At 45.7% G+C, this 6,067-nt stretch overlaps 1 long non-coding RNA gene across 1 annotated transcript in view; it reads right to left on the reverse strand.

The window, feature by feature from the left end:
• LOC112074726 (uncharacterized) overlaps nucleotides 1-5,649 on the reverse strand; it is an 11,326-nt gene extending 5,677 nt beyond the window's left edge. The window contains exon 1 of the long non-coding RNA XR_002894821.1: nucleotides 5,590-5,649. This is a non-coding gene — a long non-coding RNA (uncharacterized lncRNA). The remainder of the gene's footprint in view (nucleotides 1-5,589) is intronic.
• Between the last annotated feature and the right edge of the window lie 418 nt (nucleotides 5,650-6,067).

The raw sequence follows: 6,067 nt of genomic DNA on the forward strand, positions 1-6,067 counted from the left end.
AATCTATTGTGTGTTTGTGGGTCTGTGTCTGCTAACTATGTTCGATCTCATGCCTTGAGGTCTATTTATTCCCAGGGCGACAGGAGGCTTCTGACGGACTGCCAGGTCTCCAGGAAACAAGGGCCAGAGGAGTGGAGGACTAGCAACCAAGTCCACACTGTCTGTCTTTCTCTCCTCCTGGACTTGTGTGCGTGATTTTTGACATTTATGTGTGGGAAGGCATTTGTGACTGCCTGATAGTGTTTAATGGCATTGAACATCAAGTCTACATATGCCTTTAAACACAGTATAAATGTATTTTTCTTCCTAGGGGGAGAGAGGGAAGCCTGGCACTACATGGGCCTGATGGGGAGTCAGGAGAAAAAGGTGAGGACGAAAAACAACCATAAATGCTACTATAGGGTCCTGCGGAGTAACCATACCCAACATCCCCTTCAGCCAAAGTAACCATACCCAACATCCCCTTCAGCAAAGTAACCATACCAACATCCCATTCAGCGCAAAGTAACCATACCCAACGATTCCCCTTCAGGCAAAGTAACCATACCAACATCCCCTGGCAGAAAGTAACCATCACCAACATCCTCCTTCAGCAAAGTAACCATACCCAACATCCCCTTCAGCAAAGTCAACCATCACAGTTCCTAACATCCCCTTCAGCAAAGTAACCATTACCACATCCCTTCAGCAAAGTAACCATACCCACATCCCCTTCAGCAAAGTAACCAACGCCACATCCCTTCAGCAAAGTAACCATAACCAACATCCCCTTCGCAAAGTAAACATACCCAACATCCCCTTCAGCCAAAGTAACCATACCCAACATCCCCTTCAGCAAAGTAACCATACCCACTACATCCCTTCAGCAAAGTACATACCAACATCCCCTCAGCAATAACCATACCCACATCCCCTTCAGCCAAAGTACCATACCCAACATCCCCTTCAGCAAAGTAACATACCCACATCCCCTTCAGCCAAAGTAACCATACCAGCATCCCTTCAGCAAAGTAACCATACCAACATCCCCTTCAGCAAAGTAACGCATACCCAAGCATCCCCTTCAGCAAAGTAACCATACCCAATCCTTCAGCAAGTAACCATACCCACATCCCCTTCAGCAAAGTAACCATACCAGCATCCCCTTCAGAAAGTAAAACTCCATACATCCCCTTCAGCAAAGTAACATAACCCAACATCCCCTTCAGCAAGTAACCATACTCAAACATCCCCTCAGCAAAGTACCAATACGCCAACATCCCCTTCAGCCAAAGTAACCCATACCACAATCCCCTTCAGCAAGGTAACCATACCATGCGAATCAATCCCTGCCTAACCTCAACAGCAAGAGTACACACCTCCACCCTCAGAAACTAACATCCTAGCTCCTTCAGCAAAGTAACCATACCAACTCCCATTCAGCAAGTAACATACCATCCCCATTCAGCAAACGTAACCATACCAACATTCCCCTTCAGCAAAGTAACCAATACCAACATCCCCTCAGCAAATAACCTACCAGCATCCCCTTCAGCAAAGTAAACCATACCCAACATCCCCTTCAGCAAAAGCTAACCATACCCAGCATTCCCTTCAGCAAAGTAACCATAACCACATCCCTCAGCAAAGTAACCATACCCAGCATCCCCTTCAGCAAAGTAACCATACCAGCATCCCCTCAGCAAAGTAACCATACCCAGCATCCCCTTCAGCAAGTAACATACCAGCCATCCCTTCAGCAAAGTAACCATACCCAGCATCCCCTTCAGCAAAGTAACCATTACCCAGCATCCCCTTCAGCAAAGTAACCATACCCAGCATCCCCTCAGCAAAGTAACCATAAGACACAAGTAACCATCCCAGCATCCCCTTCAGCAAAGTAACCATACCCAGCATCCCCTTCAGCAAAGTCCAGGAAACATGGACCCCAACAGAAAAAAACATGGACCCCAACAGCGAAACAGGGACCCAACCATGAAAACAGGCGACCCCAACAGAAAACATGGACCCCAACAGGAAACATGGACCCAACAGGAAACATGGACCCCAACAGAAAACATGGACCCCAACAGAAAACATGGACCCCAACAGAAAACATGGACCCAACAGAAAACATGGGACCCCAACAGGAAACAAAATGGAACCCAACAGGCAAACATGGACCCCAACAGAAACATGGACCCCATGGGCAGACACAGAATTTGAATTCCATTTCTATGTGCTGCTGTATGTTGAAACCAGAGCCACATACGTTCTGGTATAATAACCGTACATACATATTATACGAGTACAAAATGTATGCACTCACAATGTTAACTCTGAGAGGAGCGTCTGCTAAATGACAAAAATGTCAATGTATTATGCTATACATGTGGGTCGAGTTGAAACCCTTTTCCACGAGGCAAGGTAAAAGTGAAGGACGCCCATTACCATGATCGGTAGATGGAAAATTCTCCGACAGTACCACAGTTAAGCAAAGCACCCAGATCAAAGCACTCACCATTGAGATGAAATTGAAAACGCTTGAATTTTTAAGACATCTTCTGTCATTCTGGCTTTTTGTTCACTCAACAACAAGCAATGCAAATATCAATTGATTAAAATCCAGTGAAGATTATAAATTAATTTCAGACAAATTTTCGGCTATTGATGATGAATTGTTGGCAGGACAAGGCATGTTAGTTATTGTGAAATTGGGGATAGAGGACGGGTGTGATGTATTACGTAGACATATCTGTGTGTAACTGATTTCTTTAATAGGACAGTATTCTCTCCTGTTGATCTTCTCGTGTATTTTTTAGGGTGTCGATGGACCGTAGCGGCCGAGTGGACAGCCCGGTGACCTGTGAGTACACGTCATCGATCACGACTAAGCTCACGCACACCCACTCCTTAGTGCACAGTCGACACACGATCACGACGGAGCACACGAGGATCTAGTCTACGCGCAGCGCAGCCACACAGCAACAGACACACACACACACACACACACACACACACACACACACACACACACAACACACAACCACTACACACACACACACACACACACACAACCGTTCCTCCACCCATCAGGCGCTCTATGACCGCGTGTATGCCCAGGCTGATTCACACTCCATCTTTATCCCAGCAGATGAAGAGGAGGCCCAGTGGGGCTCTTGCCTCTCTAAATGGATCACCCAGAGACCAAAGAAATAGAGGACTGTATTAGACATGTTAGGAGGGCTGTGTTAAGGCTCACGCTGAATGTGGATCTACTGATTGTCAGCGTGCCGTCTGATCAGAATCGTGCGAAATGTCATTTTCCGTGATTCTACATGTAAAATCGGTTTGCACTCGGTTCGCAACTACAGCACTCTCTCAAGGCCAAACACTATTGGTGTGTCCGAGCCTTAACTACAGAGACTCAGGAAAATAGAGTAGCTGGGGGTTTGGATGAGAGAGAGAGAGGGAAGTGAGGGGGGAAGGGGGAGAGAGGGAGGGAGATAAATGTGAGAGAGGAATTCAGTGGGTGGTGAATGAGATAAGAGCGAGTTAGAGAGTGAGGGAAAGGGAGAGGAGATGGTAGAGATGAAATCCTGGCCTGAATGATTATATTTCCATATCAATCACTTCAAGGGAGATCACAGAGTGGCTTTGGAACAGGTGGCTTGGCCGAGGTACAAAGAGTGATGCTGACAAAAACAACACACGCAGCGACACCCCCCAACCCGCTTCATCTCTCCTCACAGACACACACACTCACTCTCACACAAATACACACTTGCCCATATGCGCACAGGCCTCATTAACTTGCTCTTCCTCAGACACTCAGACACACATACCACACAGACACACACACTCAACATACTTACAATATTTCTCAAACACCACACACAAATGCATGATGAGCACACAGAAACACACACAAAACACGCACACAGACACACACACATATATACTGTATATACAGTACCAGTCAAAAGTTTGGACACACCTACTCATTCAAGGGTTTTTCTTTTATTTTTCAAAGTTTTACATTGTAGAATAATAGTGAAGACATCAAAACTATGAAATAACACATGGAATCATTGTAGTAACCAAAAAGTGTTGAACAAATCAAAATATATTTAGATATTTGAGATTCTTCAAAGTAGCCACTCTTTGCCTTGATGACAGCTTTGCACAGTCTTGGCATTCTCTTAACCAGCTTTATGAGGTAGTCACCTGGAATCATTTCAATTAACATGTGTGCCTTGTTAAAAGTTCATTTGTGGAATTATTTCTCTTTAATGCATTTGAGCCAATCAGTTGTGTTGTGACAAGGTAGGGTTGGTATACAGAAGATAGCCTATTTGGTAAAAGACCAAGTCCATATTTGGCAGAACAGTTAAATAAGCAAAGAGAAATGACAGTCCATCATTACTTTTAAGACATGAAGGTCAGTCAATCCTAAAATTTCAACAACTTTGAAAGTTTCTTCAAGTGCAGTCCAAAAACCATCAAGCACTATGATGAACTGTCTCTCATGAGGACCGACACTGTCACGTTCCTGACCTGTTTTCTGTTGTTTTGTATGGTGTTTAGTTGGTCAGGACGTGAGCTGGGTGGGAATTCTATGTTGTGTGTCTAGTTTGTCTGTTTCTATGTCAGCCTAATATGGTTCTCAATCAGAGGCAGATGGTAATCGTTGTCCGCTGATTGAGAATCATATATAGGAGGCTTGTTGTTGTCGTTGGGATTTTGTGGGTGTTTGTTTCCTGTCTCTGTGATTGTCTGCACGCAGATAGGTCTGTCTCGGTTTTTTGCACATTTTGTTATTGCTGCGTGTGTGTGTCTGTGAGGAGAGATGAAGCGGGTTGGGGGTGTCGCTGCGTGTGTTGTTTTTGTCAGCATCACTCTTTGTACCTCGGCCAAGCCACCTGTTCCAAAGCCACATCTGTGATCTCCCTTGAAGTGATTGATATGGAAATATAATCATTCAGGCCAGGATTTCATCTCTACCATCTCTCTCTCCCTTTCCTTCACTCTCTAACTCGCTCTTATCTCATTCACCACCCACTGAATTCCTCTCTCACATTTATCTCCCTCCCTCTCTCCCCCTTCCCCCTCACTTCCCTTCTCTCTCATCCAAAACCCCAGCTCCTCTATTTCCCTGAGTCTCTGTACTTAAGGGCTCGGACACACCAATAGYGTTTGCCTGTGTAGAGTACTGTAGTTGCGAACCGAGTGCAAACCGATTTTACATGTTGAATCACGGAAAATGACATTTTTGCACGATTCTGACTCAGACGGCCTCAACAGCGCGCTGAACGGTAAACGATCGGTAGATCCACATTCAGTGTGAGCCTTAACACAGCCTTCCTAACATGTCTAATACAGTCCTCTATTTCTTTGGTCTCTGGGTGATCCATTTAGAGAGGCAGAGCCCCACTGGGCCTCCTCCTCCCCTGCTGGGATAAAGATGGAGTGTGAATCGTAGACAATCAGCCTGGGCACACTGCGGTCATAGAGCCGCCTGATGGGTGGAGGAACGTGTGTGTGTGTGTGTGTGTGTGCGTGCGTGCGTGTGTGCGTGCGTGCGTGTGAGTGAGTGACGTGGTTACTCACAGGTTCACCGGGCTGTCCACTCGGCCCTACGGGTCCATCTAAACCCTAAAAAATKACACGAGAAAGAGTCAACAGGGAGAGAATACTGTCCTCTCTTCATGTGCCTCTCTGTCATTAAAGAAATCAGTTGACTGACAGATGTGTCTACGTAATACATCACACCCGTCCTCTATCCCCCTTTCACATAACTAACATCACACCCGTCCTCTATCCCCTTTCAGACAAATTTTCGGCTATTGATGATGAATTGTGGTCAGGACAAGGCTTTGTTAGTTATGTGAAAGGGGGATAGAGGACGGGTGTGATGTTAGTTATGTGAAAGGGGGATAGAGGACGGGTGTGATGTTAGTTATGTGAAAGGGGGATGTAGAGGACGGGTGTGGATGTTAGTTATGTGAAAGGGGGATAGAGGACGGGTGTGATGTTTAGTTATGTGAAAGGGGGTAGAGGACGGGTTGTGATGTTAGTTATGTGAAAG

This window comes from Salvelinus sp. IW2-2015, unplaced genomic scaffold (assembly GCF_002910315.2).
Source record: "Salvelinus sp. IW2-2015 unplaced genomic scaffold, ASM291031v2 Un_scaffold2777, whole genome shotgun sequence".
Lineage (NCBI taxonomy): Eukaryota > Metazoa > Chordata > Actinopteri > Salmoniformes > Salmonidae > Salvelinus > Salvelinus sp. IW2-2015.